The sequence below is a fragment of the Pinus tabuliformis genome, chromosome 9 (assembly GCF_031772625.1).
Source record: "Pinus tabuliformis cultivar Carrire ecotype Pingquan chromosome 9, CPIR1, whole genome shotgun sequence".
Lineage (NCBI taxonomy): Eukaryota > Viridiplantae > Streptophyta > Pinopsida > Pinales > Pinaceae > Pinus > Pinus tabuliformis.
Genome location: NC_142307.1, coordinates 1,156,592,567 through 1,156,606,192, shown reverse-complemented (window position 1 = coordinate 1,156,606,192; position 13,626 = coordinate 1,156,592,567).

Sequence of the window (13,626 nt, the reverse complement as noted above, 5' to 3'; positions counted from 1 at the left end):
CACAGAAGGCTCTTTTAGTATGCATCGCACCCTAAGCATCGAGCAATCTGTATGGTCCAGTTTTGGCCAATTCTGAGTGGTTTTTTAGGTGGAACTTCTGGGAGATGATGTAATCAGTTGACCATGATCCTTTAGGGTATGAAACAACACCTTTAGGGGTTTAGGAGCCCTTGGTTTATCGACATATGTGATTGTGGTTGCAGTGCCCAAATATGTCTATAACAGTTAGTACCACACCTTTGATGGTGAACCTTGCTATCCCATTTTTCCCAAGTTCAAACCCTATGGTGACACCCTCCACGAGTAGAACCCAGTCTATTTCGGGTTCCACCCCTTTAGTATCAACTCCTGTACCAACTCCTGTACCTTTGATAAGTGCTACATATAGTGCTCCTTATAACTCTCAATATAGCACAGTTAGCATTGGTCCCTTCAACCAACAATATGGTTAGCGTCCATTGTATAGTTCTAACCCCTAGATTTAGGTACCTAGGGGCACTCCCAATATGTATATACTTGCCGGGAGCGTAACAGTTCCCCCTTCGCTTTTAGGCATGCATGGTCAATCACTGATTGACATGAAGCCTCCTTATGTTAGTCAAGGACCTATGGTTAGTTTTGTGGCAAGAGGGAACCCTCAAGGACTTCCCAATCAATCAATGGGGGTACCCTACTCACAACCTCAAATGAGTCAAGGGAGCATTTCTTATCCTGGGGGCACTTCTATCCCCCAGCCTAACAATCCCTATGGAAACCCACATTACAATACCATACCCCAAGGCACCTACTATGCCACGCAACCTATGTATAATAGTGGAAACAACGTGATGGGAGGACCACAAGGATCCTCAAGTCATATGTCATCACCTTGGTTTGATTCGGGGGCATCAAACACTTTGTCTTTCTTGGCAATGCCTGATATCCCAACTTGTACAAACATACAAATGGCCCCATCTATCATAACTTACTTTGGGTACACATATCACCACTTATCATATATGGTGTGTTTCTAACTCCATGGTGGATGATAGTATCTGGTTACGTCTCTGTCCCCACACCCTTACTGGAAACGCAGCCAAGTGGTACATTGAGTTACCACACACGTCATTTAATACCTTTGGCACTCTAGCGATGCAATTCTTAAAGCACTTCCAGCTACCCATCTATTATGAAACTGGGACGGAACTCCTCACTTCATTACGTCAGGATACCACCACCCACACCTCTAATCATATACATGAATGGAGACATAGGCAAAGGTTAGTCAAAGCTCCCCTCCCAAACTATCTCTTAGCGGATTAGTTCTACAAGTCTCTACTACCCCAAATTGCTAATGGTGTTGCCTTAGGTGGTGTGGTCACATAAGACCAATCCATTCATCGTGCCCAGCACTTGGATCTGATATATTCATAGTCTAGCATTATATATGACGTAATTCCCAATTCCCCTTGAAACTGCAATGCTTCCTCTACTCATCAACCCAGAGCACACGCCGATGGGATTATCGACGCAACCTTTGGGATTGCTGTAAAATAACTCGGCGGTCACATTGCCCAGATGTTTGTGGATCCCTCTACCAAATTGATTTCTCTTCCTACCACCATGATCAACTCTGTGCAGTCTATACAAAAACCCAGTGGTAAGAACAAGAAGAATAAGAAAAATATCGATGATTCTGAAGAGCAGTAAAAAAATAAGCAAAACCCAAAGCAAAAGGTAGCTACACCCTCTGATTATGGAAAGGATAAACCAGCCAGATTCCCTTGCAAAATATGTGCTGAAGACCATTTGACCTATCAATGTCCATGTCTTCAGTAATGCATAGATTTCATTGCTAAAAAGGACACTAGCATGACCCCTGATGTCCTAAATAATCCTCTCCTCACTCAGCAGCAACAACACCTTATTGCAAACCAACCCCAACCCCCACAAGGGGGCAATGGTGGTTGCCAACATCCTTTAGTTGGTGAACGACCCTCTACCATTTACACCTTTGAAACGGTAGATCTAAAAACTAGAGAAAACTCTTATGGAGCTCCTGTCACTCATGCATAGGAACCTTCCTCAAGTCAAAACCCACCGCTACCTAACAATATTCATATCGAAAGGCCGGTTTCTAACCTTGTGATTTCCCCCACAAAGGGGCACTTTGATGCACAACGCATAATACATCTGCACGTGCTACCAAAAACTGCAACATTGTAGAAGACTTAGCGCAAGAACCATTGGCTATGTTAGTGCTCAAAGTATTATAAACATGTCTAACACAAACGAAAGCTCTGCTTTTGGCTATTGGTGATATTGACCGTCAGGATTCCATGCTTGCAATTTTCGACATGGAAAAATGTAAACCTTCCCTTTCTCACCATCTTGCATTTTAGGTGCAAATCTTTTCAAAAGGTAAAGGTATACACAAAACAGTCATTGAAAAAGGTGCTTCTACTTGCGTAATGTCGGCTACATGTTGGATCGCTCTAGGTTCTCCAACCCTATCCCTACCATCGAATTCCCTTAAATCTTTCGACGGCCATGCTTTCATCCCAAAAGGTTACCTAGCTAGCTACCCCATCACCTTATATGGGAAAATGGTAATGGTGGACATTGAAGTCATAGATAGGAAGCTCTACTATAATCTCTTGTGGGGTCGCAGTTGGACTTATGTCATAATTGCCATTATTTCTACTGTATTTTGCATCATCCTATTACTATTGGATGGAAAGGTAGTCACATTGGACCAGTTGTCCCTCTGCACCCATGATTATTCCTTGTTACCAAGCAACTCTCTACCCTTAGTGGGTGGTGTACATGACTCTTACATTAGTATCGGTACCATTCTACTGAAGGGCTCTTCCCTAATGGGTTGTTTCCCTCTTATACCACCAGTGGTTCCACAGACAGTTAATATGGTTTCATACATTCCTCACAAACCAACCAATCCTTGTATCCTACTGATCCCTTCAGAAATTTACACTTACAGAGAACAAATGATGCTGTTAAGAGCTGAATTGGCCTATTAGGCCATTCAATCTACATCTGAGTCTCTGGTCACTTTGATCATGGCCAATAGTACCACTACCCCTTTCGTAACGATTCCTTCTTTTGATCCCATCAATCAAGTCCTACCTATAGACAAAGATATTAGAGAGATCATGAGTTTAGAAGGGCAACCTTGGGAGGACTCGCACCATCATGTTTCAATATCTAATTAGGACACGATGCCTCTTCAAATCCTGTCACCTGATGCACCTAAAATCATTTCCTTACCATATACGACTGTCCAAACTTTGGACTCAGAAGGAAACATGGGCCACATTTCAAAGACACTGCTCATAGATATTTCTGTCACGACAGGAATTATGGAAAACATCCATGTTGGAGTAGCTTGCAATCCTGAGGAAATTTCAAGCTTCACCTGCCTTTTTAAGGAATTTTGTGATGCATTCACTTGGTCTTATGAGGAAATTCCTGACATAGATACATCTATTGTTGAGAATGAGATCAAGATATACAACAATGCTAAACCTATCCACCAAAGGCTTCAACCAGTCCACACCGTAAAACGGTAGCCATCAAGACTGAGGTGGAAAAGTTGTTACGTGCCGGTTTCATCTATCCAGTTCCCTTAACAGAATTGGTCTCCAATCTGGTTTCTGTCAATAAGAAAAAAGGAACCATCCACATATGCGTCGACTATCGAGACTTGAATGCTGCGTGTCCAAAGGATAATTATCCGACACCATTCATCGAACAAATCATCGACGACTACACTGGTTGTGAATCATTTTCATTCATGGATGGATTCTCAAGTTACAACCAGATTGCTATAAAACCCAAAGACCAACACAAAACCGCCTTCATTTTCCCATGGGTAATCTTTTCCTATCGAAAACCCCCATTCAGTTTAAAGAATGTTGGAGAAACATTTCAAAGGGCCATGGACTACACATTTCACGATATCAGACATATCATTCAAGCTTACTTGGATGACCTTCCAGCCCATTCCAAGTAGTGAGCACATCATGTAGATCATTTAAGAGTTATCTTTCTTAGGTGCCAGTGTTAGGAATGGGATCCCCCACAACAGGTTTTGGGGCTTAAAGCCCGAGTTTTGGTCAATTGTATTGTAAGACTACGCAAAGTGCGGGTGCAGACCGTGAAATTCGGGGATGATTCATAGGGTTTTCTGCCCTAAGAATTGTAAAATAATGTAAAGTTATGTCAGCCTACCCATGGTCTGCAGACCATGGGATTATATAAATAGAGCAAGGCTCTAGCGTAAAGATAGTTTTTGGCAAGAAAGCAAGTAATAGATATATTTGAAGGCATGGTTATAGAGGCATGGTTATAGCATAGAGTGACAACAGAAGTGTATTGGATCGTAGTGGTAGGAAGAGGCTTTGTAGCTGAGTGCGCAAAGGCCTAGTAGAGTCTGCAACTAAGTGGACAGACCCCTGTAGCTGAGTGCGCAGGGTAGAGTTGGGTTTGTACTTGGATTTGAAAGCTAATAAAGAGAACTTTATCATGTGAATCTATTCTTGAATCTATCTGTTGATGTTATGCATTACTTTTACTCTGTTATTTACTGTGCGCAATTGATAAAGACGCATATGAATTATTATATGTGAATTTAATCTAAGTAATCAACTAACAGAGACTAACTAAGGAATACTTGGGTAAATAACACAGGCCATGTTGTGTCTAGAACAATGCAAAGTCAGTATTATAGGGCGCGGGGTACCCACAGATGTGCATAGTGCAGTAAGTGTGAAGTTTGGACCGCATACCAATCACCACATATCAGGCATCCCCAGTGTGTGGAAACCTGGTTCTAGCACCCTCCCATACTACTTTGGGTGATACCTCAGTCTATGCTCCACAGGCTATTACCGAAAGGGCTAGTAGTACCGAGATTTTCTTGGATAAATCACTTTCGAACCTGGGTCAGACCCCACTAAGCCAACAAATGGTTTCGTTGCTAGGACTGGGATCTATAGAAGGGATGTCTGATGTCGTGCCACTGGGACCCAACAAAGAAGGAAATTGAAGAGAAGTTGGATAAGAAGATTCAAGAGTTTGCGACACAGGAAAATAAAACTCCACAAGTATTTGAGAAAAAGTGACTGGATCGCTACGTATATATGGAAATCCATAAGATTTTCCTTGCATCCTTTCCTTCTGAGCTGTATGACTGGATAGAAAGGTTAGCCGACAGCGAGGGAAGGTGTAGGCTTGGCCAACCGATAGTGTGGACTTCGGAATTAGTGCGCAAACTAGAAGCCTCAAAATATAAGATAGCGCGAGCTATGGACCACTGGCTCGACTGAATAATAGGAGGATTTATCACTAAGTTTGTAGTGGACACCACCGTCAGTTACAGCGAGGTAGAGCGACATTTTCTCCAGGGACCGTGAGGTAAGTATATTAAATCTTTGAATACCTGGATTGAGATGCTCTTATGTGAAAAGTGGGTTATGCAAATAAATTAATGTTTGGGACTATGTGGAGTGGAAGAATCTACAGAAGCAGAAGTAGTGAAGAATTGGAAAACAGTCCCTTAATTTCACCCTCACAAGAGAGCAAGGGTGAGCTCGTGAAAGTTTCTCTGAGAAGAGCGGTCAGTTTGATAAGGAAATGGATTTTGCGGTTACCACCCACACCGCCACCCACTTCACCTCCTTCACCTTCATCTCCACCCACTCCACCTCCACCACCTCCATGGTTAAGTATGGCGAGCACGATCAAACTACCACTATTTACAGGAGTAGGAAATGAGGATCCAGACGAATTCTGGTTCATGGTAAGAGTAGTATGGGAAGCACAAAGTGTCATATACGACAACATTAAGAGGGATACATTGGTGAGCGCGCTGCAAGATCGTACATTAACATGGTACATCAAGCACTCTAACGACCACCCAAATGCAGGGATAGCAGAGATCCAAAATGCGTTGAACAAAAAATTTAGTAGGCCAAAATCAGAGACAGAGTCAATCATCAGGTTTAAAGAGATTGCATTGCTTCTGGGTGAGACCCCTTGGGATCTAGACCAAAGGTTGAAAAGTATGATCCACGAGGCCAATATGATGTTAACAGATGCACATCATCACACATGGTTTCTAGCATATTTGACACCACACTTGAGGACGACGCTGTCACAACAAAAACTTTCTACACAGGCCAAAGCATTGGAGATGGCGATGAGATTACATGAGACCCCGATACAGGACCCTGGGTTGGGAGTTCAAAAAATCCACGTGTAGCTACAGAATATATGTTTGGAAATGCAAAGCTTGAAGCAGGATAGGGCACCGCAGCTAGAGGTGTACGAGGAAGTATGGTACATAAAATGCAAAGGCCATGGTCATGACAAGGATCATTTTCCAGTGTTTACGAAATACTTGGCAAGAGGAGGGCCAATGCCATTGAGACCAGTGGCGCAGGCAGGTTTTAGTGCGACACCCACTTTATGGTAGATGATCTTTCAGATAGGAGGGAAACACATGACGGACAATTGTCATTTGCTGTAGAAATATACACATACACCCTAGCAATAGTTTTGTAATTTCTGCAAGTTGGTAGGCCACGATGAGTGCACTTGCCACAGTTACAAGCTAATGATGGATCGAACCCCAGCCTATATGATGCAGACTAAAACACGAGCCCTCGACCCAAATTCGGGGATGGCATGCACTAGATTTCAGGGGCGAGGTCGAGGACGAGGAGGAATGGGACTAGGCAAGGGGCACAAATAGTTAATTTGTTACAATTGTGAAGGACTAGGGCACTATGCCCGCGACTGTATCAACCTGACGTGGATATCCTGTACGTATTGTGCTCAATTTGATCATGAAATAATAGACTGTCCTACGTTGATCACTAATATGTGTGGAAAAGTGGTATTCCAGCCTCCCCCGACTCAGAATATACAAATGATGAGGTCTGAGCCATGCGAAGAGGACCTGAATGTAAACATGATGCTCAGAAGTGGCACGACCACGGGAGAGGATAAGGGGAAGCTGCTGGAGGAAAGTACGTGGGTTTGCAAGGATCCTGCAAAGGAACCTGAGTTTGACTTAGAATGTGCAAAGGAGACATTCATGGAAGCTAAGAAGAGCTTCGTGGAGGCCTCCACTTTAGGTAGTAAGGATCAACCAGAGCAAGGAATGGATCCTTCAATGCTTACTACCTTTCTGGAGACATGTATGAAACTTCTGCATGACAACAAGGTAGTTAAAGGACTACAGGAACTAATCACCAGGTACATGGGGTCAGGAGAACCGTGCATAGTCCAAAAACTGGGAAGCATTCATTGTGCACTGGAAGGGAGATGTGGTTGACTGCACAGATTGGGGAGTATGAAATGGATCGGGTAATCCTAGATCTGGGTTCGGATGCGAATGTATTAGCGAAGCAAACAAGGGAACGTATGGGTAGGCCCACGTTACAATGGTTCCCTATTCAATTACGAATGGTGAACCAATAGAATATTTTTCCCATGGGAAGGTTGAAAGGCGTAATAGTTGATATTGAAGGCGCGAGCACACAGACATATTTCGAAGTAATAGAGCTTTTCAATGATATCAATCCCTATCTTGCGTTGTTAGGAATAGACTGGGCCACCGATATGAATGGAGACATCAACCTAAAGAAGCGCAAGATGATATTCAAGAAAAAGTTGCTACGCGTAGTAGTCCCAGTGGACCCAGCCGAAGGAGTGTGCTACACTGAACCAGTGCGCGACAATGAAAGCGGCGATGATCTTGATTGTATTTACAAGATAACTGTGCAAGACCAGGATTGGGTGAATCCAACTACATATGGGAGGATCTCATGGGAGCGTGAAATATCCTACACTTCAAATTCAGACGAAGAAGTAGAGCACCGGCAGAATTGGTTGCACGAAGTGACAATACTGAATTGCAACATGATGATTAGATCACTGCGTTGCATGATAATAGAGGCATGAGAGTTGCCGACATATGATGGACTAACAATAGTGGATGAATTATTGAGAAAATTTGAAAGTGTAGTACCAGAAAAACAACTGTTCGATGTGTTGAAATGGGCACTGCTCGCAACACCCACACAATGATGGGGTACACATCAAGAAAACTTTGAGGACTGGTGCGAATGTAAAAAGATGATGCAGCTATGGTTTGGAAGCCCCCAAATTTGAACGAGAGTCAGGCAACCAGGATGGAGCAGCTTGCGCGCCCACTTATGTTGATGGATATAAGCGTGTGCTGTGTAGTCCACACAAGCACACCCCAAACTAAGGATCGAAAATAGGAACAGGACACAACAACATGAAAGGCCATGTGCACCACAAAAGTTCCACATAAAAGCATTCAAAAAGGTATGCAGAGTCCTGAACAAGGTTCACCAAGTGAGACAAATTGATTGGGGCCTGCGCGTACCAGCGGTTTGATGGGGCATTAGGGCCATGTGAAAAACCTGAGCGTGAAAATGAGTCCAAAGCTGAAGAGTAGAGTCAAGACCATAGTTTTGGAGGGAAGGAATCCTCACGCAATAGCTCCCACAAATGGGATAGTACGCAAGGAACAGGATGAAGGAATTATGCAGCCCTGAGAGGATGAACATATGTAGATTCAGAAATCCATTCGGCGAGGGAACCTTAAGCTTCGCGAAAGAGAAGAATATCCGGTAAATCTGAGGAAGAAAAGTATGTTAATGGATGGAGAGATCAAAAGAATTGAAAACGAAATCGTGCAAGCATGTCGCGTCGATAATCTAAGAATGACAGGACAAGATATGAGCAGTCGTATTGTTGTGTTATAAGATTGTCGTCGAGCATTTGTGACTCTGCTACCATGGATGTGATCGTACCTTGCCAAAGAGAGTTACCAGGGGAGCACACCACGTAAAGAGGAATGTGCGGTGATGATTGTCGCAAGGGAAATTGAGGGGTACCTGTGGACCAGGCTGGAAGGTGAATTGAAGCCTCACACAGGTGGTGCGACCACCTGACTATTCGTAGGAAGCACAGTCTCAGTGCTCCAAGCAGTTGAAAGAGAGCACGGGACTATAAAGGACTCTATATGGGAGTTGCACGATAAGGAGGTTGCACATAGGATCAGTATGTCATAGGGGTCACGCCGTGCATAGGGGGCTATGCTACCACGTGGGTAGGTTAGGAAGTGACCTTTGGTGTCATTGTTCATGACAAGATGTCCAATTTAAGGCAAAGTGGAGCAGGCAGTGGGCAATCAAGACATAAATTAAGAGCTAGATTTGGGACGATCTGCTGCCAAGAAGGCATTAATTACTTAGAAGTGGGGGGAATGGTCGAAGTCAAATTCAAAAGATGCTATAAAATCCCCAGAGCTAGCCATGAGGCAACACTTGGTTATGTGAGAATTAAGCAGTTACAGAGCAGTGAGAATCGTATACTCTTACCACCTTTGACTATAGACACGTTGACTACTACCAAAACAAGAGTGTGATTCACCGAAGATACTGTGGAACCCCATATGGCCCATGAGGAGCCCGGGGAGGAGGTAGTTGAGCCAAAAGTTCCAAAATCACCACGATCACCATAGCAGAAGAAAGATAAGCAGACTGTGGGACTAGTCCGTGTATCTGCAAGAAACCCACAGTTTGGCAAATTGTCAATGGCAGAAAAGGGAATAGTTGTCACTATTGAATCAAACAAAGAGGAGGAAGACTTATAAGCTCTAATCACTGAAATTGAGGAGCAAGACAATGTGATGGAGGATGTCTCACCAATGCCTTCCACAACAAATTTACCAGCGTATGTCCCCCCATGGAAAGGGAAATCCAAGATACTAAAAGACCCGGAAGCCACGAAGAGTGCACTCCAGACCCCCCTCCACCCCGACGGGATAAGGTTTGAAGGTTCACCTTTGGGACGAATACCTACCATGAAGTTCAAGGATTGGGACCTTGTGGAAAGTGAGAAGTTCCCACACCTAACCATGGAGAGTTTAATGAAGCATAAATGGTTTCACGGTGTGGAGAAGGTTGGGTTACTCCATCTGCGATGGATACCCCACTACCATTGTACACCCATCACCATTTTTGTCATCAGGCAGCTGTTGTGCCTAGTGCATGATGGATATCTCTAGCTAGAGGAGCCTATTCCCATCACGGCTGACCTAATTCATAGAATTTCTTAGCTACCATTCAAAGGACATGACCCTGCGGCCATAGTGGGAAAAAGCAGCGACTTGGCCCTCGCAGAAGCCATGAAGGCCAAGTATAAACTAGAGAAGAAAAAGCAGGGGTACACAATAGCAAGAATTAAGGACAAAGGAGTGCACGTAGCCATCCAGCTACTGGCCAACAAGCTGATGAGGAAATGTCACGCCGAAAAAGTACCAGTGTTTGTGATTGTACTGGAAAAGCAGTGCGCGGAGGGGGTACAGTTCAACTGTGCGCAATTCCTCTGCAAGGAGTTTCTGATGAACTACAAGGAGGCCCAGGAGCAGGGTAAGACCTTGCACTATGTGTGGTTGCTCTTATCCATCTTGTTGGTTGCAGGGGAACTGCTAGACGACATCAAGTTTCCCAGTATTGAGCATGATCTACCCGAAGCCGCGAGGTACACCTCGCTCTAGGCTGCAAAAGACGCAAAGAGGATTTGCAAGACAAAGGTGTTCTAGGTGTTCATGGAGGCGAGCATTCTAATGTGGATCAGCTAAAGGCCGCACATATCTCCCACGATTTATAACAGCTTGCAAATCTTAGCAGAGTTTAAGGCGGATATGCATAACTCGTATATCTGGGCACACAAGGATCAAGTGTAGAAATGGTTGAATCTTCCATTCATCACAACGGATGATGTGATATTTGTAGTAATGGAGTCATGGCCTCTAGAGTACCATGCCCCGGACTTGGCAGGAATGGAGAAGGCTATAACCCAACAAAGAAATAAGGACACCAAGCTGCGCATCATGCAACAAGCTGAAAATAGGTGCCAAGAACAAGAAGCAGTTGCGCAACAGAAGATGGCCGATGCAGCAGCTGCGATGCAGACGGTAGAAACCACAACAATTCCAACAAAAGAGCCCGAGGAGGGCTAGGAGATTTCCACGGAGCAGCAGACCAGGGAAGTGGACAGGACGAAAGAGCACGCTGACCCCAGTTCATCATCGACCCAACTGAAGCGGCCACGCGTCCCTAAGAAAACAACTCCTAGGAAGAAGGTAAAGGTGACAAAGACATCCGTCGACTTGATCGCGCTCACAGAAGGTGATCTATTTGACATCGGCAAAATGGTTTGCGAGGTCACAAAGTATGCACTCCAAGAAATCAGGATGGATCATAACACTGTGTTGGGGGTTCTCAGCGTGCAACTACAAGGCTTACAAGCACAACCCCCTCAAATAGGTACAACGGCTCCGTACATCACATTCAGAACTACAGAAGCTGAACAGGTGCTGCGCACCCATAGCGACAACCCTTTCGTGTTGCCCGAAGGTGCCTTAGCAACAACAAACCTGGTTCACTAGGCTGTGATGAGAAGCATGAAAGGCATCGACTTAAACTTGGCAACCATGCCACGTGAAACCCTGTACCAGTTACAAGATGGGGCCATCGTAGAGCTCCGCACCAGGGAAGGTTGCGCGATCGAGGTGTTCAAAGAGCAAAAAATCAACATGGATCATCTTAGCCTCCAACATGATGAGTTGGTTGCGCAGGCTCATGGACTGGAGCAGGCGGTAGAAGATGTGTGTAGGAGCATCCCAGAGTTGGCCATGCTGGTAGAGATACCAGTAGTAGAGCAGGTCCATAGATTGGTGACAAGAGTCTGCGAGGCCAGGGAAGAAATGGTGAAGGTTCTGTGGAGCTAAACCTATATATCGCCGAGCAGGTCAGAGAGAAGTGCGCCTGTGTGATCCAAGCAGTGTTGGAGAAAATTAGCCAAGCAGTACAAGACTGCACTAGGATGTTGAATCAAGCGGTAACCATGCTTACATATCTGCAGGAAGATCCAAACCTATAGTGCCTAGAGACAGAGGTGCACGAGTTGTAGCAGGAGTACGACAGTGTCTGGGGGACCATGCAGACAATTGTCCTTACTCAGCAACTTGCCAAACTATAGTAGGCAAGGGCACTGAAGGACCAATTAGACACCGCGCAACGAAAAGAAGCCCTACTTAAAGTGTGCATCCAACCATGGATCAATAAAGCTTTCACAATTACAACTACCATTGAAGAAAAGCTGGCACAAATGCAAGAACTTTATGTGGTTAGATAAGAATGTGACCCTACTCATGACGGTTTAGAGATATGCATGCAACATCTACAGTAGACAGTGGAACAGTGTGTTGTGGACACCCAAGATACGCGGCACTTGCTGGATAGACTTTGGGCAAAGATCGATGCACCAACAGAGTGACTCAGGACGAATCATGATGATTGTGTTGGGGGATTGTTGGGCATGGGATCCCCCACAACAAGTTTTTGGGCTTAAAGCCTAAGTTTTGGTCAATTGTATTGTAAGACTCTGCGAAGTGCGGGTACAGAGTGTGAAAGTCTAGGATGACTCATAGGGTTTTCTGCCCTAAGAATTGTAAAATAATGTAAAGTTGTGTCAGCCTACCCATGGTCCGCGGACCATGGGATTGTATAAATAGAGCGAGGCTCTAAGCGTATAGATATTTTTTGGCAAGAAAGCAAGTAATAAATAGATGTGAAGGCATGGTTAGAGTATAGAGTGACAACTGAAGTGTATTGGGTCGTAGTGGTAGGAAGAGGCTCTGTAGCTGCGTGCGTAGAGGCGTAGTAGAGTCTGTAGCTGAATGTGCGGACCCCTGCAACTGAGTGCGCAGTGCGGAGTTGGGTCTGTACTTGGATTTGTAAGTTAATAAAGAGAAGTTTATCATCTGAATGTATTCTTGAATCGATCTGTTGATGTTATGCATTACTTTTACTCTGTTATTTACTACGCACAATTTATAAAGACATATATGAATGCTTATATGTGAATTTAATCCTAGTAATCGGCTAACGGATACTAATTAAGGAAGACTTGGGTAAATAACATGGGTTGCATTGTGGCTAGAACAACGCGAAGTCAGTATTATAGGGCACGTGGTACCCATAGGTGCACGTAGCGCAGTAAGTGTGAAGGTTGGACCGCATACCAATCACCACATATCAGACATCCCTAGGGTGCAGAAACCTGGTTCTATCAACCACCCATACTACTTCGGGTGAGACCTCAGTCCACGCTCCATGGACTATTGCTGAAAGGGCCAGTTGTACTGATATTTTCTTGGATAAATCACTTCTGAATCTGGGTCAGGCCTCACTAATCCAACAACCAGTTTTATAACATACGTTTGAATCCACTTAAATGCATTTTCCTTGTCAAGTCTAGATGCTTACTTGGATTCATTGTCTCCAAGTATGGGATTATGGTTGATCCCAATAAGGTAAAGGAAGTTACATAATTGCTCAATATCAATGATTGTTTGATGCCTTGAAAAAGGCGCTTATATTAGCCCACTCCTTAGTGCTCCCAATTATGGGCGCAACTTTCTTCTATACCTAGCAGCCTCGCCATCCTCTCTAGGGATGGTATTGGTTCAAACTCATGATGACTAGAGTGAACATGTGATATATTATCTATCAAAAGGCC